The sequence below is a fragment of the Bos javanicus genome, chromosome 7 (genome assembly GCF_032452875.1).
Source record: "Bos javanicus breed banteng chromosome 7, ARS-OSU_banteng_1.0, whole genome shotgun sequence".
In the NCBI taxonomy this organism is placed as follows: Eukaryota; Metazoa; Chordata; class Mammalia; order Artiodactyla; family Bovidae; genus Bos; species Bos javanicus.
The window spans coordinates 10,118,245-10,143,624 of NC_083874.1; the positions used below are offsets into that span (position 1 = coordinate 10,118,245).

General features: G+C 38.5%; 2 pseudogenes; one reads left to right on the forward strand and one right to left on the reverse strand.

Moving 5' to 3' along the window:
- Nucleotides 1-14,068: 14,068 nt before the first annotated feature.
- On the reverse strand, nt 14,069-14,792 carry LOC133251855 (RNA-binding protein with multiple splicing-like; annotated as a pseudogene).
- An 8,514-nt stretch (nt 14,793-23,306) lies between these two features.
- On the forward strand, nt 23,307-24,619 carry LOC133251955 (olfactory receptor 7A17-like; annotated as a pseudogene).
- The last annotated feature ends 761 nt before the right edge of the window (nt 24,620-25,380 follow it).

The following is a 25,380-nucleotide window of genomic DNA, read 5'->3' on the forward strand; positions in this document are numbered from 1 at the left end:
GTGTATATGTACCACAGCTTTCTTATCCATTCATCTGCTGATGGACATCTAGGTTGCTTCCATATCCTGGCTATTGTAAACAGTGCTGCGATGAACATTGGGGTACACGTGTCTCTTCAATTCTGGTTTCCTCAGTGTGTATGCCCAGCAGTGGGATTGCTGGGTCATATGGCAGTTCTATTTCTAGTTTCTTAAGGAATCTCCACACTGTTCTCCATAGTGGCTGTACTAGTTTAGTAGGATACCACTAAAGGATGTCAGTGTAAGAGGATTCCCTTTTCTCCACACCCTCTCCAGCATTTATTGTTTGTAGACTTCTGGATCACAGCCATTCTGACTGGTGTGAAATGGTACCTCATAGTGGTTTTGATTTGCATTTCCCTGATAATGAGTGATGTTGAGAATCTTTTCATGTGTTTGTTAGCCATCTCTATGTCTTCTTTGGAGAAATGTCTATTTAGTTCTTTGGCCCATTTTTTGATTGGGTCATTTATTTTTCTGAAATTGAGCTGCAGGAGTTGCTTGCATATTTTTCAGGTTAGTTTCTTGTCAGTTGCTTCATTTGCTATTATTTTCTCCTATTATGAAGGCTGTCTTTTCACCTTGCTTATAGTTTCTTTTGTTGTACAGAAGCTTTTAATTTTAATCAGATCCCATTTGTTTATTTTTTCTTTTATTTCCAATATTGTGGGAGGTGGGTCATAGAGGATCCTGCTGTGATGTATGTCAGAGAGTGTTTTACCTATGATCTCCTCTAAGAGTTTTATAGTTTCTGGTCTTATGTTTAGATCTTTAATCCACTTTTAGTTTATTTTTGTGTATGGTGTTAGAAAGTGTTCTAATTTCATTCTTTTACAAGTCGTTGACCAGTTTTCCCAGCACCATTTGTTAAAGAGATTGTCTTTAATCCATTGTATATCCTTGCCTCTTTTGTCAAAGATAAGGTGTCCATAGGTGTGTGGGTTTATCTGTGGGTTTTCTAATATGTTTTATTGATCTATATTTCTGTCTTTGTGTCAGTACCATACTGTCTTGATGACTGTGGCTTTGTAGTAGAGCCTGAAGTCAGGCAGCATTGATTCCATCAGCTCCATTCCTGTTTCTCAAGATAGCTTTGACTATTCAAGGTTTTTTTAATTTCCATACACATTGTGAAATTATTTGTTCTGCTCTGTGAAAAATACTGTTGGTAGCTTGATAGGGATTGCATTGAATCTATATATTGCTTTGGGTCATAACCACTAAAGGATATTGAATGAGCAATATAAATATCATGTGTGTGTGTATGTATATCTCCAATGTCCAGCTCACTAAGGAGCTTAAATTCCTTCTGATCCTGTGATTCAGAGTCATAGATTTTTGAACAGGCATATCCTTTTAACCTGGCATGGTACCTACATGAAAACCTCAATGGAATCACTTTTTAATACAGTTATATGAAATAGACTTCAATAACTGAGTAACTATAAATGCCATTCAAATATCAGAACAAATGCCTAGAATGAGAAGCCCTATGTTATTATAATTTCACTTAGCTGTTCACTTGGATTATTTTATCAGTTTATTGCTGCATAACAAGTTGTTCTAAAAGTAAATGGTTTACCATAATGTCTTTACTCTCAAACAGGAATGCACTATGAGGATTTGATCTGAGTTCTGATAGTCTCTTCTTCATGTGTCTGCTGTCAGCTGCTTGGCTCTATTTTGTGTTTTAATGTTCCCTCCATGAGGTGTGTGCAGTTGTATTGCTCTTCTGTTTTGAGCCACTTTATGTCAATTTCTTCTTTTTGTATACGTAGGTTAGTCTTTAGTTTACAAGAAAAACACTGAAATGATATTTCAGTGTCAAATGGTATCAAATGGTAATTTCTTCATATTAGTATCACTATTCTTATATCCATATATAACACTTTTCTTTCTTCCTCGTTTAAAGAGATATCTCCCAATTTTCTGTTCGACTTAGCTACATGGACTTTCCTTGTTGCCCTGAAACATGCAAACCAGAAGTTTTAAATTATAATTCCTTGAAGAGTAATTACATACAGTAAACCGCCATTTTTTAAAGTATACTATTTGCTGAATTTCAAAAATTAGCAGTACATACCACCTGGTTCATTTTTTTAATAGTTCAAAAATGCACAACATGTTTTAATTTCTTTGAATGGTTATTGTTAATAATGTAATTGCCCTGAATCTCAGGTTTACTTACTTCAGAAGAAAACTTGAGATAAAAACTTCAAACTTCACATGGATGCTTCAATGAATGAAATGTATAGAAACACTTTGCTGAGTCCTTCCTTTTTGAAAAGTCGTTTCTGTTAGAAAAGTCATTGCTTTTCCAACCTAAGTTCAAGGTTAGATGTATATGTATGTATATATGTGCCTGCATCTGTATGCACCTTTTTCTGAAATAAATACACTCACACGTGTATGCACATGCCTACAGTCTCATTTGTAATCCATCCCAAGTTGAAAGAAAAGTTGAGAGGAAGTTAGAGGGATGAAAGTGAACAGATGATTGAAATAACAGAAAATAGAATTTAGAAATTTTGACAGAGAGCTCTTAAGCAGAATGTGTGCCAGTAATATTAATAATGATTTACACTTCTCATTTTAAATCCTCAAAGACCTCACAGTTAGAACCGTATTTATGTTTAGGCAATGAGAAATTCTCTCTAGCAGCTAATGAGTCAGAATACCTCAAAAAGGACAAAATCGTCTCTTTCTGTTTAAGGTAGGATTTCACCACAAAATACCTTTAGATAAGGGAAGCTCACTGATTGAATTGAAAAGTTTAAATTCAGCTCCAAGAACAACATATGTATTAGATTACTATTGCTCCCACAAGAGACACAGGTTCCATCCCTGGTTTGGGAAGATCCCCTGGAGGAGGACATGGCAACTCACTGCAGTATTCTTGCCTCAAGAATCACCATGGACAGAGGAGCCTGGAGGGCTACAGTCCATGGGGTCGCAAAGAGTCAGACACCACTGAAGTGACTTAGCATGCATGCATGCTCTTGTAACAAATTACCATGCTAGTGGCTTAAAACATATATGTATCTTAAAATTCTTCAGAAGTCTGAAGTCTCACTGAGCTAAAATTATGATGTTAGCAGGACCGTGATCCTCCTGAATGCTCCAGAGGACAATGCATTCGCTTTGATATTTTACTTCTAGTGGCCACTGGCATTCCTTGATACATGGTCTTTCCTCCATCTTCAAACCCAGGTGCAGAACATTTAAAAATATCTATTTGACTCTAATTTTTCTTCCTTTCTTGTCTGCATTTAGAAGATCATTGTGATTACATTATTCCAAGCTGAATATTCATTCTAATCTGATATCAAGATCAATGATTATCCACTTTATCCCATTTGCTAATATAATCTGGGGCTTCTCTGGTAGCTCAGCTGGTAAAGAATCTGCCTCCAATGCAGGAGACCCCAGTTCAATCCCTGGGTTGGGAAGATCCCCTGGAGAAGGGATGGGCTACCCACTCGAGTATCTCCCTTGCTACCTAGATAGGATATTCAAAAGGTCTTGAGAATGGGGTGTGGTTATCTTTTGAGTATATTATTCTGCCTATTAAAGTTTTATTTTTTCCTCAGATATTTACCATAATGTCACTAAAAAGTTCTTTTTAAAAAACTATTTTAATTGGAGGTTAATTACCATACAATATTTTTGATGGTTTTTGCCATATATCAACATGAATCGGTCATAGGTATACATGTGTCCTCCCCATCCTGAACCCCCTCTCACCTCCCTCCCTGCTCTATCCCACTGGGTTTTCCCAGAGCCCTGGCTTTGGGTGCCCTGCTTCATGAATCGATCTTGCAGTGGTCATCTGGTTTACATCTGGTAATGTACATATTTCAATGCTAGTCTCTCAAATCGTCCCACCCTTGACTTCTTTCACTAAAAAAATCAAACAGAATTTACCACTGCTTGCAAAAGTGAGTGAAATGTGTCATTCAAAATTACATACATGGAAGATTCTTGATGAAGACCTATAACAGTTTATGCCTGAATCTTACAGAATCATTTTCTTGCTACCCAGATAAAGACCTTCAGCGTCAAGAACATTTAGGACATTGTCAAAAATTCAGAGTCCCTGGTACCTTGAATTAGTTCTGCTGAATTATAATTTGCATTTGAACTATAGTCCTTGGTAATTTAAGAATAGTCAATTAGGAGAGTGCTATACTAGAATAAGTTTTATTCCTTTTCATTGATGGTATTTGAAACAGTATAATTATTATATTGGATACGGTCCTATGAATTACATTTGTAGGATCCCTTTAGACACTGAAAAACATGACCAGCTGCAGTCATCTATGATTGAGAATCACTTCCACAGAACTTGTGAACTAAAAGTGTTTTGATAATCAAGACTCCCAATCAAGACTTTCTTTTTTTTTTTTCTTTTTTTTTTAATTAATTTTATTTTATTTTTAAACTTTACATAATTGTATTAGTTTTGCCAAATATCAAAATGAGTCCACCACAGGTATACATGTGTTCCCCATCCTGAACCCTTCTCCCTCCTCCCTCCCCATACCATCCCTCTGGGTCGTCCCAGTGCACCAGCCCCAAGCATCCAGTGTCGTGCATTGAACCTGGACTGGCATCTCGTTTCATACATGATATTTTACATGTTTCAATGCCAAGACTTTCTTAGTTTATACTTTTGAACAGAACATTAAACCCCTCTGTGGCTCATGTTTATAATGGAGAATGAAGAGCATAAGAAGACTACATCACAGAATGAACTTGCATAAAAATTAAAGTGGACAATCCCTATAATGTGCTAAGCTGGGTTCTAGTGTATGTGCTGTGCTGTGCTTAATTGCTCAGTCATGTTTGACTCTTTGTGACCCCATGTATTGTAGTCTGTCAGGCTCCTCTGTCCACGGTGATTCTGCAGGCACGAATACTGGAGTGTGTTGTCATGCCCTCCTCCAGAGGATCTTCCCAACCCAGGGATCAAACCCAGGTCTCACACATTCAGGTAAATTCTTTACTGTCTGAGCCGTCAGGTGTATAAAAATATCTAAATTTGCAGAATTTAGTAACAGAATAATGTTCTTGCTACCCAGACAAGGACATGCAGCATTAAGAACAAGTAGGATCTTGTTCAGGTCAGTTCAGTTGCTCAGTCGCTTCTGACCCTCTGTGACCCCATGAATAGCAGCACGCCAGGCCTCGCTGTCCATCACCAACTCATGGATTTCAATCAAACTCATGTCCATGGAGTCGGTGATGCAGTTCAGCCATCTCATCCTCTGTCATCCTCTTCTCCTCCTGCTCCCAAGCCCTCCCAGCATCAGCGTCTTTTCCAACGAGTCAACTCTTCGCATGAGGTGGCCAAAGTACTGGAGTTTCAGCTTTAGCATCGTTCCTTCCAAAGAACACCCAGGACTGATCTCCTTTAGAATGGACTTGTTGGATCTCCTTGCAGTCCAAGGGACTCTCAGGAGTCTTCTCCAACACCACAGTTCAAAAGTGTCAATTCTTCAGTGCTCAGCTTTCTTCACAGTCGAACTCTCACATCCATACATGACCACTGGAAAAACCATAGCCTTGACTAGAAGGACCTTTGTTGGCAAAGTAATGTCTCTGCTTTTGAATATACTATCTAGGATCTTGTTAGAAAAGCAGAATCTTTGGTACCTTGAATCAGACCTGCTGAATCACAGTTTTCATTTGATCTATAGTTCTTGGTAATTTTTAAGAACAGTCAATTTAGAAAAATGCTGGACTAGAATAAATTTTATACCTTTTCACTGATGGTATTTGAGGCAGTACAATTGTAAGTATTGGATAATGTCCTATGCAATACATGTGTGCTGCTGCTAAGTCACTTCAGTCGTGTCCGATTCTGTGCGATCCCATAGATGGCAGCCCATCAGGATCCCCCGTCCCTGGGATTCTCCAGGCAAGAACACTGGAGTGGGTTTCCATTTCCTTCTCCAATGCATAAATGTGAAAAGTGAAAGGGAAGTCGCTCAGTCGTGTCCGACTCTTAGCAACCCCATGAACTGCAGCCCACCAGGCTCCTCCGTCCATGGGATTTGCCAGGCAAGAGTACTGGAATGGGTTGCCATTGCCTTCTCTGGCAATACCTGTGTAGAATCCTTTTATTTTTTTAAATATAAATTTATTTATTTTAATTGGAGGTTGATTACTTTACAATATTGTATTGGTTTTGCCATACATCAACGTGAATCTGACACAGATGTATAAAACAGTCTTTTGGACTCTGTGGGAGAGGGAGAGGGTGGGTTGATTTGGGAGAATCGCATTGAAACTTGTATAATATCATATATGAAACAAATCGCCAGTCCAGGTTCGATGCATAATTCTAGAACCCTTTTAGATCCTGAAAAATATAACCAGCTGCAAAGTCATCTCTGATTGCAAATCACTGCTACAGAATTTATGAACTAGAAGCATTCTGACAATCAAAACACCTAATCAAGACTCCATACCTTTCTTGGTCATACCTTTGAGCAGAACATTAAACCCCTCTGTCTTATTTCTATAATAGAGAATGAAGTCATAATATATAAGAAGACTATATCACAGCATGAATTTCTATAAAAATTAAAGCAGACAGTCCCCATATGTGCTAAGTTAGGTTATAGTGTATAAAAATGTCTAAATTTGTCTCAGATTTAAAAACATTCATAATGAAGTACTTAAGGACAGCTCTTAACTTCTGATATAAGCATACAAATCCTGATTGAGTTGGCAAAAATGTCGGGGAGCCAAGGAGTGTAGTGCATAAGGTTTTCTATGAAAGGACAAAGTTGTCACAATCCTAAAGTATTTTTTAGAAATATCAGGAGTTATGTTTTCACCACTAGTGAAAACTTGAAAGATCTGAGGGACTAAATTAAGTGAGAATTCTTAACCTTAGACTTTGAGGAAACTTTAGCTCAGACTGGGATAAGATGCTGGTTTGGTTTAGACCTCTGGACACAGGACAATTAACAAGAAGGATTAATAAAAACATAATTCACCTACCTTGTAAACTGGTCTCTTAGGAACAAAGAATGAACTGGAAAATTTTCCTTTCTATCCAGACCCCTGTCCCCCAGGGAAATCAGGTACAGACTATGGATGTGACAGCAGAAAGATGCCTAATGAGAGGCCAGGTGAGCTGTAAAATCTCTCTGCTGTGGTGCCCTCAGCCTGAGAAAACTTGGATGCTACAGGACATGTTTCCTTTGAAAACCTGAGTTTGGCTGGGAAATCAGTCCTTTACTCCCTCCAGCTGTCTTGTGGGAACAGAGCTTTAGGCTGTATTATCAACCCTCCAGGAGGCATTTGAACTTCCACCCAAAGACCTTTCTTTCAATTCCCATCTAGGTAAGTCTGAGAGCCCAGAGACACTGTGGGAGAGAAATACAATGCAAACCTTGAACATTTATCTGAGGTCACCTGTGATTGAGTCCAGCCTAGCTCAGATACCAGAGATTAGTGTGATAGTTTGCTATCCTGATTATTGTGTGTGCATGCTCGTTCACTCAGTCATTTTCGACTCTTACCCCATGGACTGTAGCCTGCTAGGCTCCTCTGTCCATGGAATTTTTCAGGCAAGATACTGGAGTGGGTTGCCATTTCCTCCTTTAGGGGATCTTCCCAACCCAAAGATTGAACCTGAGTCTCTTGCATCTCCTGCACTGGCAGTGGATTCTTTATCACTAGCACCACTCAGGAAACTCTAATTCATAAATAAATGTATTTACTTAGGACTAAAAGAATAGCATGGGCTTTGCAGATGGCACTAGTGGTAAAGAACCTGCTTGGCAATGCAGGGTCTTCCCTGGTGGCTCAGAAAATAAAGCGTCTGCCTGCAATGCAGGAGACCCGGGTTCGATCCCTGGATTGGGAAGATCCCATGGAGAAGGAAATGGCAACCCACTCCAGTCTTATTGCCTGAAAAAATCCCATGGATAGAGGAGCCTGGCGGGCTACAGTCCATGGGGTCGCAAAGAGTCGGACATGACTGAGCGACTTCACACTCATACTGGCAATGCAGGAGACATAAGACACACGGATTCAATCCCTTGGTTAGGAATATCCCCTGGAGGAGGGTATGACAACCCACTTCAGGATTCTTGCCTGGAGAATTCCATGGACAGAGGAGCCTGGTGGGCTACCGTCCACAGGCTCTCAAAGAGATGGACACCACTGAGCGACTGAGCAGGCACGCAAAAGAGAAGTAAACACTGACCTCAGTAAGGTAAGGCTCAGTGTTGCCAATTAAATGATAAAAATGTATGTTCGAGTTGAAGAGAGAATGGGAGGCAAAAAGTGTTTCCAGTAAAATTTGAACATAAGCCTAATGACAATATGAAGTAACAAGAGTAGAGAAATGAGTTATTAGATGTGGACAGATGTACAGTGAAGTAAGGATTTTTTTTTTTTTAAGATGGGTCATATTTGACTGTTTCCATATTAATGAGTAAGATCTGAACCAAGGGCTTCATGAAAATATATCCCTGCAAACATGTATGTGATGGCTGATTCATGTTGACGTAGGGCAGAACCCAATACAATATTGTAATCATCCTCCAATTAAAAATAAATAAATTAAAAAAGATTCTTGACAGCTGGTACCTTCTCTTTGTTGTAATGTTCAGTCACTCAGTCTTGTCTGACTCTTTTAACCTCATGGACTGTAGCCTGCCATCTCCTCTGTCCATGGGATTCTCCAGGCAAGAATAATGGAATGGGTTCCCATTTCCTCCTCCAGGGAATCATTCCCATCCAGGTATCAAATCCACATTTCCTGTGTCTCCTGCATTGCAGGCAGATTCTTTATCCACTGGGCAATCGGGAAAGACTTTTGCTAAAAAGTTTTATATGCATTCTCATACAGAAAGAGTTGGAAATGACTGAACACACACAAACACACACATACACATATATATTTATCTCTGTGTTACACATTTACTCTGTTGATCAAAAGTTGTCTGTGAGAACCATTTGTATGCTGCAGTTGGAGTGTTTTAATTACTGTCTTTGCTCACATTATTCAAAAAAATTGGAAGCTTTATTTTTATTTTCTTTCCACAAAATGCTTGCTATTTAGTTATTTTATGTATATATAGATGTATTTGTGAGAATGTTTGGTAATCTATAAAATTTATGTGGTCAGTCAGTCATATGGTGTTCTCTTCATTGCTTTTTACATTTTTTATTGAAAGAATTGAGCTGTCACTGTAATATTCTTCACTTATCAATACTTGCTTTAAAAACACACCAGTGATTGTTTTCCTGCATATTTTTTAGTGCTAATTAATCACTTATTATGGGCTTCCTAAGTGACGCTAGTGGTAAAGAACCCACCTGCCAATGCAGGAGACATAAGAGAAATAGCTGGATCCCTAGGTCTGGAAGATGCCCTGGAGGAGGACATGGCAACCCACTACAGTATTCATGCCTGGAGAATCCCATGGATGGAGGAGCCTGGTGGGCTGTGGTCCACAGGGTTGCAAAGAGTTGGACATGACTGTATCAACTTAACACACACACACACACAACCACCTATTAACATAGTTCTAACTTTTACTGTCTTCTTCTTTATTGTTCCTTTTAATCTTTTGTGGTTAATGTATTTCTAAAAGTTGCATTATCTTTAGACATCATGTAGAAATCATTTTTTAAACATTTGATTAAATGTTACCTTTGTCTTTCATGAACATATTTGAATCCATGTATCTTTAGTTAAGAAAAAAAAATTGAACTTGAATACTGCTTCCTCCTTGCATTTAAAATATCTTCTCTTATTTTATTTCCAATTCTTTGGCAATTTAACATTGAATTAGTGGCCAATGTTGGTATCATTAAATTATTTCTGTTTAGGTCTTTATGAAACTTAGTTATTCACTCAATCTTGTAACATTCAGTTATTTTAAAACCACAACCACTTAATCTAACTTTATTCTCAGTAACATTGTCCCATATATGCTTGGTTTCTTTTAAACTTTTCTTTCTTTTTTTTTATTTTATTTTATTTTTAAACTTTACAAGTTGTATTAGTTTTGCCAAATATCAAAATGAATCCACCACAGGTGTACATGTGTTCCCCATCCTGAACCCTCCTCCCTCCTCCCTCCCCATACCATCCCTCTGGGTCGTCCCAGTGCACCAGCCCCAAGCATCCAGTATCGTGCATCGAACCTGGACTGGTATCTCGTTTCATATATGATATTATACATGTTTCAATGCCATTCTCCCAAATCTCCCCACCCTCTCCCTCTCCCACAGGGTCCATAAGACTGATCTATACATCAGTGTCTCTTTTGCTGTCTCGTACACAGGGTTATTGTTACCATCTTTCTAAATTCCATATATATGCTTTAGTATACTGTATTGGTGTTTTTCTTTCTGGCTTACTTCACTCTGTATAATAGGTTCCAGTTTCATCGATCTCATTAGAACTGATTCAAATGTATTCTTTTGAATGGCTGAGTAATACTCCATTGTGTATATGTACCACAGCTTTCTTATCCATTCATCTGCTGATGAATGGATAAGAATGGGCATCTAGGTTGCTTCCATTTCCTGGCTATTATAGATAGTGCTGCGATGAACATTGGGGTGCACGTGTCTCTTTCCCTTCTGGTTTCCTCAGTGTGTATGCCCAGCAGTGGGATTGCTGGATCATAAGGCAGTTCTATTTCCAGTTTTTTAAGGAATCTCACACTGTTCTCCATAGTGGCTGTACTAGTTTGCATTCCCACCAACAGTGTAAGAGAGTTCTCTTTTCTCCACACCCTCTCCAGCATTTATTGCTTGTAGACTTATGGATCACAGCCATTCTGACTGGCTTGAAATGGTACCTCATAGTGGTTTTGATTTGCATTTCTCTGATAATGAGTGATGTTGAGCATCTTTACATGTGTTTGTTAGCCATCTGCATGTCTTCTTTGGAGAAATGTCTATTTAGTTCTTTGGCCCATTTTTTGATTGGGTCATTTATTTTTCTGGAGTTGAGCTGTAGGGGGTGCTTGTATATTTTTGAGATTAGTTGTTTGTCAGTTGCTTCATTTGCTATTATTTTCTCCCATTCTGAAGGCTGCCTTTTCCCCTTGCTAATAGTTTTCTTTGTTGAGCAGAAGCTTTTAAGTTTAATTAGGTCCCATTTGTTTATTTTTGATTTTATTTCCAATATTCTGGGAAGTGGGTCATAGAGGATCTTGCTGTGATGTATGTCGGAGAGTGTTTTGCCTATGTTCTCCACTAGGAGTTTTATAGTTTCTGGTCTTAGGTTTAGATCTTTAAACCATTTTGGGTTTATTTTTGTGTATGGTGTTAGAAAGTGTTCTAGTTTCATTCTTTTACAAGTGGTTGACCAGTTTTCCCAGCACCACTTGTTAAAGAGATTGTCTTGATTTATTTTTTTTAATTTTATTTTATTTTTAAACTTTACATAATTGTGTTAGTTTTGCCAAATGTCAAAATGAATCCGCCACTGGTATACATGTGTCTCCCATCCTGAACCCTCCTCCCTCCTCCCTCCTTTAATCCATTGTACATTCTTGCATCCATTGTCAAAGATAAGGTGTCCATATGTGCGTGGATTTATCTCTGGGCTTTCTATTTTATTCCATTGATCAATATTTCTGTCTTTGTGCCAGTACCATACTGTCTTGATAACTGTGGCTTTGTAATAGAGCCTCAAGTCAGGTAGGTTGATTCCTCCAGTTCCATTCTTCTTTCTCAAGATAGCTTTGGCTATTCGAGGTTTTTTGTATTTCCATACAAATTGTGAAATTATTTGTTCTAGCTCTCTGAAGAATACCGTTGGTAGCTTGATAGGGATTGCATTGAATCTATAAATTGCTTTGAGTAGTATACTCATTTTCACTATATTGATTCTTCCAATCCATGAACATGATATATTTTTCCATCTATTAGTGTCCTCTTTGATTTCTTTCACCAGTGTTTTATAGTTTTCTATGTATAGGTCTTTAGTTTCTTTAGGTAGCTATATTCCTAAGTATTTTACTCTTTCCGTTGCAATGGGGAATGGAATTGTTTCCTTAATTTCTCTTTCAGTTTTCTCATTATTAATGTATAGGAATGCAAGGGATTTCTGTGTGTTGATTTTATATCCTGAAACTTTACTATATTCATTGATTTGTTCCAATAATTTTCTGGTGGAGTCTTTAGGGTTTTCTCTGTAGAGGATCATGTCATCTGCAAACAGTGAGTGCTTTACTTCTTCTTTTCCAATTTGGATTCCTTTTATTTCTTTTTCTGCTCTGATTGCTGTGGCCAAAACTTCCAAAACTATGTTGAATATTAATGGTGAAAGTGGGCACCCTTGTCTTGTTCCTGACTTTAGAGGAAATGCTTTCAATTTTTCACCATTGAGGATAATGTTTGCTATGGGTTTGTCATATATAGCTTTTACTATGTTGAGGTATGTTCCTTCTATTCCTGTTTTCTGGAAAGTTCTTATCATAAATGGATGTTGAATTTTGTCAAAGGCTTTCTCTGCATCTATTGAGATAATCATATGGTTTTTATTCTTAAATTTGTTAATGTGGTGTATTACATTGATTGATTTGAGGATATTGAAGAATCCTTGCATCCCTGGGATAAAGCCCACTTGGTCATGGTGTATGATCTTTTTAATGTGTTGTTGGATTCTGGTTGCTAGAATTTTCTTAAGGATTTTTGCATCTATGTTCATCAGTGATATTGGCCTGTAGTTTTCTTTTTTTGTGGGATCTTTGTCAGGTTTTGGTATTAGGTGATGGTGGCCTCATAGAATGAGTTTGGAAGTTTACCTTCCTCTGCAATTTTCTGGAAGAGTTTGAGCAGGATAGGTGTTAGCTCTTCTCTAAATTTTTGGTAGAATTCAGCTGTGAAGCCGTCTGGACCTGGGCTTTTGTTTGCTGGAAGATTTTTGATTACAGTTTCAATTTCCGTGCTTGTGATGGGTCTGTTAAGATTTTCTATTTCTTCCTGGTCCAGTTTGGAAAGTTGTACTTTTCTAAGAATTTGTCCATTTCTTCCACGTTGTCCTTTTTATTGGCATACAATTGTTGATAGTAGTCTCTTATGATCCTTTGTATTTCTGTGTTGTCTGTTGTGATCTCTCTATTTTCATTTCTAATTTTATTAATTTGACTTTTCTCCCTTTATTTCTTGATGAATGTGGCTAATGGCTTGTGAATTTTATTTATCCTTTCAAAGAACCAGCTTTTGGCTTTGTTGATTCATGCTATGGTCTCTTTTGTTTCTTTTGCATTTATTTCTGCCCTAATTTTTAAGATTTCTTTCCTTCTGCTAACCCTGGGGTTCTTCATTTCTTCCTTTTCTAGTTGCTTTAGGTGTAGGGTTAGGTTATTTATTTGACTTTTTTCTTGTTTCTTGAGGTGTGCCTGTATTGCTATGAACTTTCCCCTTAGGACTGCTTTTAAAGTGTCCCACAGGTTTTGAGTTGTGTTTTCATTTTCATTAGTTTGTATGCAAATTTTGATTTCTTTTTTGATTTCTTCTGTGATTTGCTGGTTATTCAGCAGCATGTTGTTCAGCCTCCATATGTTGGAATTTTTAATAGATTTTCTCCTGTAATTGAGATCTAATCTTACTGCATTGTGGTCAGAAAAGATACTCGGAATAATTTCAATTTTTTTGAGTTTACCAAGGCTAGATTTATGGCCCAGGATGTGATCTATCCTGGAGAAGGTTCCATGTGCGCTTGAGAAAAAGATGAAATTCATTGTTTTGGGATGAAATGTCCTATAGATATCAATTAGGTCTAACTGGTCTATTGTATCATTTAACGTTTGTGTTTCCTTGTTAATTTTCTGTTTAGTTGATCTATCCATAGGTGTGAGTGGGGTATTAAAGTCTCCCACTATTATTGTGTTATTGTTAATTTCTCCTTTCATACTTGTTAGCATTTGTCTTACATATTGCGGCGCTCCCATGTTGGGCACATATATATTTATAATTTTTATATCTTCTTCTTGGATTGATCTTTTGATCATTATGTAGTGACCATCTTTGTCTCTTTTCTTTTCTTTCTTTTTTTTTTTTTTTTTTTGCTCTAATTAAAATTTTTATTGAAATCTCTCAAACGTTACCAAGAAATAGTTTTTGCAAAAGGGAGGGAAGGGAAAAAACAAACAACAACAACAAAAAACAGCTAACAAGCAAATTCAACATGGGAGCTCCCTTTGCTGGTCTGCAGTAGGTTGATATGTTACAAACACATTCCCAGAGACAAATCTAATTTGCTGGAGAAGTGGACAAAAGACAGGTGTGTTGGGCTTTGCCTCAGGAGAGAAACACTGGGCATGCAGTGAAGCGGGGTAGGTGAAAGCAGGAGGAGGCAGCACAGGCGCTAAGTCCGCTGGGTACAGAGGGTACGGGGCCCACACTTCAGGGCTACTGGGGTAAAGTGCAGGCACTGTGAGCTCATATGGCTCTCTGGCAATGAACTGAGGTACAGTGTTGAGCAGAGGAGTACTAGGGTTTGGAGTCCCTACTAGTTTGTTCTTGGCCATCTTCGTGTTTGCCTTAGCAAACTCTAGTCATAGTGTTTGCGGAATTTCAGGATCGAAGCGGATGCCATTCAAAGCATTCTTGGCAGCTTCTGCTTCTGAGCGACTGTCAAAACTGACAAAACCTACGGGCTGCTTAGATGTGAGCTTTATAAGAGAACCTTCGTAGCCCTTAAATGGTCTGAAAAGCAGATATAGCTCCCGAGGTTTGATGTCCAGAGGGAGACCGCTGACAGAGAGTCTGGACCTGGTATATCATAGGCACTCAATAAATATTTGTAGGCTAAGGGAACATTTCTCACTGCCAGCCGACCTGGAGGCCAAGACAGATGATCTTCAGAGGGTAAAAGCCGCTGAAAGAAGGGAGACTCAGCATACTGGGAGGTCAGCGTACCATGCCTGTTGGCTCCCCACACGCCAAACTCATCTTTGTCTCTTTTCACAGCCTTTGTTTTAAAGTCTATTTTATCTGATATAAGTATTGCTACTCCTGATTTTTTTTGGTCCCTATTTGCATGGAAAATCTTTTTCCAGCCCTTCACTTTCAGTCTGTATGTGTCTCCTGTTTTGAGGTGGGTCTCTTGTAGACAACATATGTAGGGGTCTTGTTCTTGTATCCATTCAGCCAGTCTTTGTCTTTTGGTTGGGGAATTCAACCCATTTACGTTTAAGGTAATTACTGATAAGTATGATCCCATTGCTATTTACTTTATTGTTTTGGGTTCGAGTTTATACCCCATTTTTGTGTTTCCTGTCTAGAGAATATCCTTTAGTATTTGTTGGAGAGCTGGTTTGGTGGTGCTGAATTCTCTCAGCTTTTGCTTGTCTGAGAAGCTTTTGATTTCTCCTTCATGTTTGAGTGAGATCCTAGCTGGATACAATAATCTGGGCTGTAGGTTATTTTCTTTCATCACTTTAAGTATGTCTTGCCATTCCCCCCTGGCTTGAAGAGTTTCTATTGAAAGATCAGCTGCTATCCTTATGGGAATTCCCTTGTGTGTTATTTGTTGTTTTTCCCTTGCTGCTTTTAATATTTGTTCTTTGTGTTTGATCTTTGTTAATTTGATTAATATGTGTCTTGGGGTGTTTTGCCTTGGGTTTATCCTGTTTGGGACTCTCTGGTTTTCTTGGACTTGGGTGATTATTTCCTTCCCCATTTTACGGAAGTTTTCAACTATTACCTCTTCAAGTATCTTCTCATGGTCTTTCTTTTTGTCTTCTTCTTCTGGGACCCCTATGATTCGAATGTTGTAGCGTTTAATATTGTCCTGGAGGTCTCTAAGATTGGCCTCATTTCTTTTAATTCATTTTTCTTTTATCCTCTATGATTCATTTATTTCTACCATTCTATCTTCTAATTCACGAATCCTATCTTCTGCCTCTATTATTCTACTATTTGTTGCCTCCAGAGAGTTTTTAATTTCATTTATTGCATTATTCATTTTATATTGACTCTCTTTTATTTCTTCTAGGTCCTTGTTAAACCTTTCTTGCATCTTCTCAATCTTTGTCTCCAAGCTATTTATCTGTGATTCCATTTTGATTTCAAGACTTTGGATCAATTTCACTATCATTATTTGGAATTCTTTATCAGGTAGATTCCCTATCTCTTCCTCTTTTGTTTGGTTTGGTGGGCATTTATCCTGTTCCTTTATCTGCTGGGTATTCCTCTGTCTCTTCATCTTGTTTAAATTGCTGAGTTTGGGGTGTCCCTTCTGTATTCTGGCAGTTTGTGGAGTTCTCTTTATTGTGGCCTTTCCTCGCTCTGTGTGGGTTTGTACAGGTGGCTTGTCAAGGTTTCTTGGTTAGGGAAGCTTGTGTCAGTGTTCTGGTGGGTGGAGCTATATTTCTTCTCTTTGGAGTGCAATGAAATGTCCAGTAATAAGTTATGGGATGTCTATGGTTTTGGGGTGACTTTGGGTTGCCTGTATCTTGGAACTCAGGGCTGTGGTCCTTGCTGCTGGAGAATTTGCTTGGTATATCTTGCCCTGAAACTTGTTTCACCCAGAGAGGTTTACAGCATTATATGGAGAAGAGAAGAGTGAGGAGGGAGTTAGAGGTGACCCAAATGAGATGGGGTGGAATCAATAGAGGACAGAGTGGGCTATTCAGTAATCTCTTCCTTATGTGCACACCACAACTGGACCGCTCAGAGTTGTTCACAGAGTTATACGGAGAAGAGAAGGAGGAAGGTGGCAGAGGTGGCCAGGAGGATAAATGGGGGGAATGAAAAGGAGGGAGACAGATCCAGCCAGTAATCAGTTCCCTAAGTGTTCTCCACCATCTGGAACACACAGAAATTCACAGAGTTGGGTAGAGTAGAGAGGGGTTAGGGAGGAGACACAGGCGACCTAGTGGAGAAAAAGGAGAGTCCAAAGGGAGAGAGAGCAGTTAAGCCTGTAATCTCGCTCCCTAGTGAAAAATGGGTACTGAAGATTGGGTTCTTAAAGGTACAAAATTGGTAACAAATACATAAAAGCAAAAATTAAAGATCTAGAGTAGAGTTTTGAATTTCAAAAATATGATGTTAAAGAAAAGGAGAAGGAAAAGAAAGAGAGAAAAAAACAAACAAACAAGGTCGCAAAAATTATAAAGAAAATATAGGTACAAAATTGATAACTAATACCAAAAAGCAAAAGTTAAAAATCTAGAGTAGAGTTTGGAATTTCAAAAATACAATGTTCATTTTGATATTTGGCAAAACTAATACAATTATGTAAAGTTTAAAAATAAAATAAAATTAAAAAAAATACAATGTTAAAAAAAGAAGATGAAAAAGAAAGAGAGAGAGAAAAACAAACAAACAAACAAAAAAGAACAAACAAAGTCGCATAAATTATAAAAAAAATACAGTTACAAAATTGATAACAAATACCAAAAAGAATAAATTAAAAATCTAGAGTAGAGTTTGGAATTTCAAATATACAATGTTATTTAAAAGAAGAAGAGAAAGAAACAGAGAAAAAGAAAAAGAAAAAAGAAAGAAGGGTCACAGAAATTATATAAAAAAACAAAAACAAAACCCAAAAAAAAACTATAGGTACAAAATTGATAATAAATACTAAAAAGCTAAAATTAAAAATCTAGAGTAGAGTTTGGAATTTCAAAAATTCAATGTTAAAGAAAAGAAGGAAAAAAAAGGTCAAAAATTATAAATAAATATATATATATATGAAGTTTGCTTTAAAAAAATAGGATCTTCTTTTTTTTGCAAAGTAATCGGTTATAAAAGTGGAAATTAAAGGAATAATAGAGAACTTAATTTTTTTAATTAAAAAAAGAAAGAAAGAAAGAAAGAATGATCGTACAAATAGTAAAAATATATCTAGGACTTTCTCTGGTTTTGTTGTGAGTATTGTGGGTTCAGTTCATTTTCGGCTAGTTCCTTGGTTCGACTTATATTTCTCAAGATCTATAGGCCCCTTCCTATGTAGATGGTAGTAACCACAGGATTTTAATCTATTGCCTGTAGCTTCCAAGGCGGTTCTCTCTGTTATAGCTTCTTCTGTTTGCTGGTCTCTTCAGTATCTGGTTTCTGCCCTGACACAAAGGGGATGGTGGAGGACACTTTTTTTTTTTTTTTTTTTTTTAGGCTCACTTGTTCAGTCGTGCTGAGGGGAGGTAGGGAGGGATGCTGCAAACAAATAACACTGGCGTGTGCTCGCAGTGCCTTAGCCACACTGGGTCTGCCCGCCATTCATGGCGCGTGTAGCCTCTCTGCCCACACTGCTCAGGCTCTAGGTTGCTCCGCTGGTAACCATCCGTGGCCGGACCTGGGCTGCCTGTACTTTCCAGGTCCAAGCCGCTCAGGTTCAGGCACTTGGGTAGTTCTCAGAGGTGCAGACTCTCGGTTCGGCCTGCGTTTTGTGCCCTTCCCAGATCTGAGCAGCTCAGGTGACGAGGTGTTTTGCACGTGCGATTGCTGCAACTTATCGCATCCCCGCTGCTCAGTTATCTAGTGCTCTGGCACACCTTCTCAGGCAGATGTTGACTGTCCAGACCCCCAAGAAGTTTTAGTTAGCAAAGAAGCTGCTTACAGTTTTATAGATAATGTCTCTCTGGGGCTGCGATTGTCCCCTTCCGGCTCCGGCTGCCTATCACTGGAGGGGGATGGTCTGCCACCGGCTATCTCTGTTCAGTCCTTTGTTCCATGCGCGGGCCTGGCAGTGTCATAGGTTAGGGCTGGCTTTTCACGTGGTAGATATCCAACAGTCTGGTTTGCTAGACCAAATTATTTCACTCAGATAGCGCTCGGGGTATTCAGGCCAGATTCTTGCGATGCAGCCCACGCTGCGCCTCCCTGCCCAGCTCCCGCTTGCTAATGGTGGATGCAGGCGTCTGAGCTGCTTCTCCGCTGGGAGAGTGACCGTAGGGCTCACAATGTGTGGGTTTTAATTATTTATTTTTCCTCCCTGTTATGTTGCCCTCTGTGCTTCCAAGGCTTGGCACAGATTCGGCAGTGAGAAGGTTTCCTGGTGTTTGGAAACTTCTCTCTTTTTAAGACTCCCTTCCCTGGACGGAACTCCGTCCCTCCCTCTTTTGTCCCTTTTTTTGTCTTTTATATTTTTTCCTACCTCCTTTCGAAGACTTGGGTTGCTTTTCTGGGTGCCTGATGTCCTCTGCCGGCATTCAGAAGTTGTTTTGTGGAATTTACTCGGCGTTTAAATGTTCTTTTGATGAATTTGTGGGGGAGAAAGTGTTGTCCCTGTCCTACTCCTCTGCCATCTTAGCTCCTCCCTCCTAAACTTTTCTTTCTATATTAGGTACAAACACCTATTCATACACTTTTCTACAAATGTATGAATAGAATCCTATGCACATCACAGATACTCTTGATTCAGTGCAGTCTTTTTTTTTTTTTTCCTACCTTTTCCTTTACTGATCAATAATGCCCCAGGGATTTTCTTCCAGTCAACTCGTATTCAATGTGATATAGGTTCATTATTTCAATAGCTGTTTAGTATTTCATCAGGGGCTGTGCTACTCACACTGCAGACTGTCTTTCCTAATCTTTCTCTTCAAGTTGCTATTATATCCTTCCTACAAAAATATTTGAGATTGTTAAATATAAACTGTGTTTCTAAATAAGAGCAACTCTGTTTCCCTGGGAACACTGAATGCTTGTAGAAATATCTGTCTGTTACTCTGGGAACAGTGGGTGGAGGTCAGGGGTGCTCTAGTCATCCTGCAAGTCACAGGACAGACCCCACCACAGAGAACAACCTGTCTCAGAATGTCAACAGGTGCTGAGACTGAGAAGCCTGTAAACTGTTGTTTACAAACAACCTCTGTACTTTTAATATCTGTGCCACTGTCCGGATGGTTTACCCAACAGAGTACCATTTTAAATTTCTGTCTGCAAATACAGAGAGTGCACCTGTGCTCCCTGTTTCAAAGCACCACTGTAAACTGTGTGACAACTCTGTATTTCCCCAGATGGATGGTTCTGAAAAAGTGTTCTTTTCTTTTTTTTAATATGAATTTATTTATTTTAATTGGAGGTTAATTACTTTACAATATTGTATTGGTTTTGCCATACATCAACATGAATCCACCACAGGTGTACATGTGTTCCCCATCCCGAACCCCTCTCCCTCCTCCCTCTCTGTACCATCCATCTGGGTCGTCCTAGTGCACCAGCCCCAAGCATCCAGTATCATGCATTGAACCTGGACTGGCGATTCATTTCATATATGATATACATGTTTCAATGTCATTCTCCCAAATCATCCCTCCCTCTCCCTCTCCCACAGAGTCCAGTTACTGAGCATGATAAAAGATAATACCTTGAATTGTCATTTTGATGTGTCGATTTTATTATTACATGCCCATATAATATAAACCTCTTATTCTACCACTATCAGCTTTTGAAATGATTTTTAAGATTTGTCCTTTCTCAGTTGACCTTTTGGGGACTGTTTTGCCATAAAAATGCTTTTTCATTTTACTTAGTTAAATATATGTATCTTATGCTGGATTTCTTGCTTTAAGGCAGTTCGGCACACTTGTGGATTTTAGTGTGCAGTTTTCTAGGTATTCACCAAAAAGGATTGGTTTTTATATTGGATCGATGATCCCTCTGATTTATTCGATAATCTAATCTTCCCAAATTGAAGTACAATTTTATATGTATTTAATGAAATCTATAATTGAGAAGTAAATCCTGATTCATTCAATATATAATAACTGAGAATCTAATATGTGTCATAATTTTCAGGAACATTATATAATATATTCATGTTTACACATTTCCCAATTTAATTATTATTCCATTGGATATCAGTAAATCATTACTATTTTAATATTGTTTGAGTTAGCATGTGAAACTCTATTCAATTTTTTAAAAACACAATTGCTTTGGGACTAATTTATTCAATTATTTTTCCTGCAATTCTCTTTATTTTGTAATTTCACACATATTTAAATACATTTCTGTTTGCCTGCATGCATGCTAAGTGGCTTCAGTTGTATCTGACTCTTTGCGACCGTATGGACTGTAGCCCACTAGGCTCCTGTGTCCATGGGATCTCCAGGCAAAAATACTGGAGTGGCTTGCATTCCCTCCTCCAGGTGATCTTCCTGACCCAGGAATTGAACCTGCCTTTCTTATGCCTCCTGCATTGTTAGGCAGGTTCTTTACTACTAGCGCCACCTGGAAAGGCCCTTATTCTATATAAGTGCACATATATTCACATATCTTTCTGAAAGTACAATAGTAATTAGCCTCCAATTAAAATAAATAAATTTATATTAAAAAAGAAAAACTATAGGTCAACAATAATACAATGAACATCTATTATAATATAATATAACATCTTCAGGCACGAATCCTGTGGAAAAATCTATTCAGGACAAAAGGATGGATTGACATGGTGTATATAGACTTTACAGAGTATAGTTTAAAAAGCCTTGTGCATGTTGAACAAAGACCAGAATTGCATTGGGGTATGCTCATCAGATTTATTTTAAAAATATGATAGTGCTAAGTGAAAATATGATAGTGCTTAAAAAATTATGCCCCATAAGAAAACTGGGAAAGAGCTTGCCTCATTCCCTATAGAACAGTAAAAAAGTTGGTCAAAGAAATGGAAAAGATTTGGGGGAAATGTCTTCTATTGCTTTATGTAAAACATGTTTAGCTTTTGTTGTTTTACTTTGGATACTCATTTTTGTTGGTGGCTCAGACGGTAGAAGGAGTCTGCACAGAGTCAGACATGACTGAAGCGACTTAGCAGTAGCAGCAGACGGTAAAGTGTCTGCCTGCAATGAAGGAGACCTGGGTTCGATCCCTGGGTCAAGAAGATCCCCTGGAGAAGGAAATGATGGCAACCCGCTCCAGTACTCTTGCCTGGAAAATTCCATGGATGGAGGAGCCTGGTGGGCTACAGTCCACGGGGTCGCCAAGAGTCAGACACGTCTGAGCTACTTCACTTCACTTCACTTCACTTTATTACTTTGCCCATTTTTTTGGGGGGGTAGTCAAATATTTCATGTTTCATTCATTATAAAAGTATAACTATTATGTCAAGGTAAACATGTATTTTTCTTTTTGAAAATTATTTTTCCTGGGTGTCAAGTAGAGATGACTGGAATTGGAATGTTGCCAAACAAATTCATCACATAGTCTCAGGGACTATTAGAGCTTATTATATCTTTTACCCCTAATGTTTATTTCATATCCCTCTCTTCTCTCTCCCTCTGCCTCTCTTTCACACACACATACTTTTTATGTTTCTTTAAATACAAAGCTGAAAGTGATCATAAAAAAGAACCCCAAGTTTATTGGTCCATGGGCAGTCTGTGAACTGGAATTTCTGGGTACCATTTATGCATTCTGTAGGAGAAAGATGATCTGACATGATCAGCTTGAGTCATAATGGTATATGGTGTGAGCAGGGTTGTTCTGGGTGAGAAATGGGTAGTAGGAATACCCCCAGGAGGAAGTGGTGTGAACAATTGTGTGTGTGTGTGTGTGTGTGTCCGTGACTGTGTGCTTGTGCCTTGAGAGCAGTTCTTAAAGCATAGGTGCCTGGATTCATCCATTAAGGTGCCTTATCACAGAGCCCCGACCTCAGTCAGGAGAAGGTACTAAGGATGGGAGATGCCTTAATTCACAGGATGCTTTTGCAACTAAATTCATAAAGTGCAAGGAACAAGTATTTTCCTTAGGTCCTTTGTAGTGGCCATTGCCTCGCCAGGCACATATTTCTCTTGATATCATGCTAGATCTTTCTCTCCCTTTCTTGAGCTATCTGTTCAATTATCACCTTGATTGCTGGCCTTACCTGAACACTCAATACATGAAAATACCTCCTACTGCTGCTGCTGGTAAGTCACTTCAGTCGTGTCCGACTCTGTGCGACCTCGTAGATGGCAGCCCACCAGGCTCCCCGTCCCTGGGATTCTCCAGGCAAGAACACTGGAGTGGGTTGCCATTTCCTTCTCCAATGCATGAAAGTGAAAAGTGAAAGTGAAGTCACTCAGTCGTGTCCGACCCTCAGCGATGTCATGGACTGCAGCCTTCCAGCTCTTCTGTCCATGGGATTTTCCAGGCGAGAGTACTGGAGTGGGGTGCCATTGCCTTCTCCATACCTCCTACTACTCTCTTTTATGTCTAGTTTTGTTTTCTTCACAGCAACTGTTATCACTTGCCATATTATATTATATTTTATTTGCACATCATCTTTCACCATCACTAGATTGTGAAAACATCCATTTTTCAGCACCATATACATACAGTCTGGGGGGTGGGGGGATTGTCTCAAAAGTGCCAGATCCAGCTTAGCAACTAAACAATATGTGTTTTGAAAACGGTGGACACTCAATATATATTCTTCAAATGTATGAAAATATTTCTCATTACAACTGTAGAATGCATGATTTCTTTGGGAGTATACTTAGAATGGGTCAAAAATTCCCCAGTATAGATGAAATAGAACTTTTCTAAACACAAGACATTAAAATTAATTTATTGAGAGCAAAATAGAAATTGCACTATGTGAGTTATGCCAGTTTCTGTGAAAATTACTCATGCTATTTTCCTGTTTTCCTGGTAGTCACCTCCATCACATGGAACCAGGTAACAGTACACAATTTTCTGAATTTTTTCTTCTGGGATTCTCAGAGGATCCAGAATTGCAGCCCCTCATCTTTGGACTTTTCCTCTCCGTGTACCTAATTGCTGTGTTTGGAAACCTGCTCATTATCCTGGTCATCATCTCTGATTCCCACCTTCACACCCCCATGTACTTCTTCCTCTCCAACTTGTCCTTTGTAGACATCTGCTGCACCTCCACCACCATCCCAAAGATGCTGTAGAATATTGAGAACCAGAGCAAAGTCATAACCTATGAAGGCTGTATCATTCAGGCGTATTTTTACATATTGTCTGCAGGATTAGATGACTTCCTCCTGACAGTGATGGCCTACGACCGCTTTGTGGCCATCTGCCAGCCCCTACACCACAAAGACATCAGGAACCCTCGGCTCTGTGGACTACTGTTATTGGTGTCCTGGATAATGAGTGCTATGAATTCCTTGTTACATACTTTAATGGTTTTGCAACTGACCTTCTGTAGAGAGGTGGAAATTCCCCACTTTTTTTGTGAACTCAATCAGATGGTCCAACTTGCCTGTTCTGATACCTTTCTTAATAACATGGTGATGTATTTGGCATCAGTGCTACTAGCTGGTGGGCCGTTTGCTGGTATCCTTTACTCTTACTCTAAGATAGTCTCTTCCATACGAAGAATCTCATCAACTCAGGGAAAGTTTAAAGCATTTTCCACTTGTGCATCTCATCTCGCAGTTGTCTTTTTATTTTATTGTACGAGCCTAGGAGTGTACCTTAGCTCTGCTGCTACACACAGCTCACACTCAAGTGCAATAGCCTCCGTGATGTACACTGTGGTCATACCCATGCTGAACCCCTTCATCTACAGTCTGAGGAACAAAGACATAAAGAGGGCTCTGAAGAGAGTCTGTGAAATAGTAGGTATAAAAAGGCCAATTGTCCTGGGGCAGATGAAGTGCCCTTGACTGCATTGCTCAAAGCCTGAGAATCAGTAATTGTGACACTTTCCTCAGTGTGGAATAAAATTTACTCCTTTTACTTATTTCCTTGGATATCCATTTTTATAAAAATTCAACTTTTCTATACAATCTCAGTTACTCACTTTATTATACTTTCTTTTCATTCTATCATTTAGGTATTTTTTTTTAAAGTTGTGCTTTTTTCTACTTCAAAATTTTCCAAACTTTGAATATGAAATATTTGGGCATTTATATTTTTTATGGAGTGACATGAAGAATAATACTTTCTTAAATGACAAATTTCATCCTGAGTAATTTTTGCCTTGCTTTATGGAAAAAAAATTGTCATGAGATATATTACTAATGTAAAACAGTGTACATGTAAAATCCAAGGCAATTTATATAATTTTATAAAAGGGTTGACTGAATCAGAGGGTGTGGAGCTATGGATAGGGAGGATTGATTGCAATGTTACAGTCAGATTTTCAATTGCACAAGGTACAATTGATCCAAAATCTGCATTATTCAAGGGTCAAATTTTTCTATATGTATAGTATGTATATATACCTCATGATCAAAGATGACTCACTAGAGAGCTTGACTGCCTATCCAGTCATGTGGTTCAGTTCACAATTTGTGCAAACATGTTTGCCAATATCCTGCTTAACTGGGAGGAAACTGCAATGGAATAAACTTTTTAATATAATTATCTGTAATACAATTAAAAAACAGAGTAGTGAATGCTATCTTTAAAGATGAGAATAAATGCATAGAATGAGATTATTGGAGTCTATACCATTTTTTATTT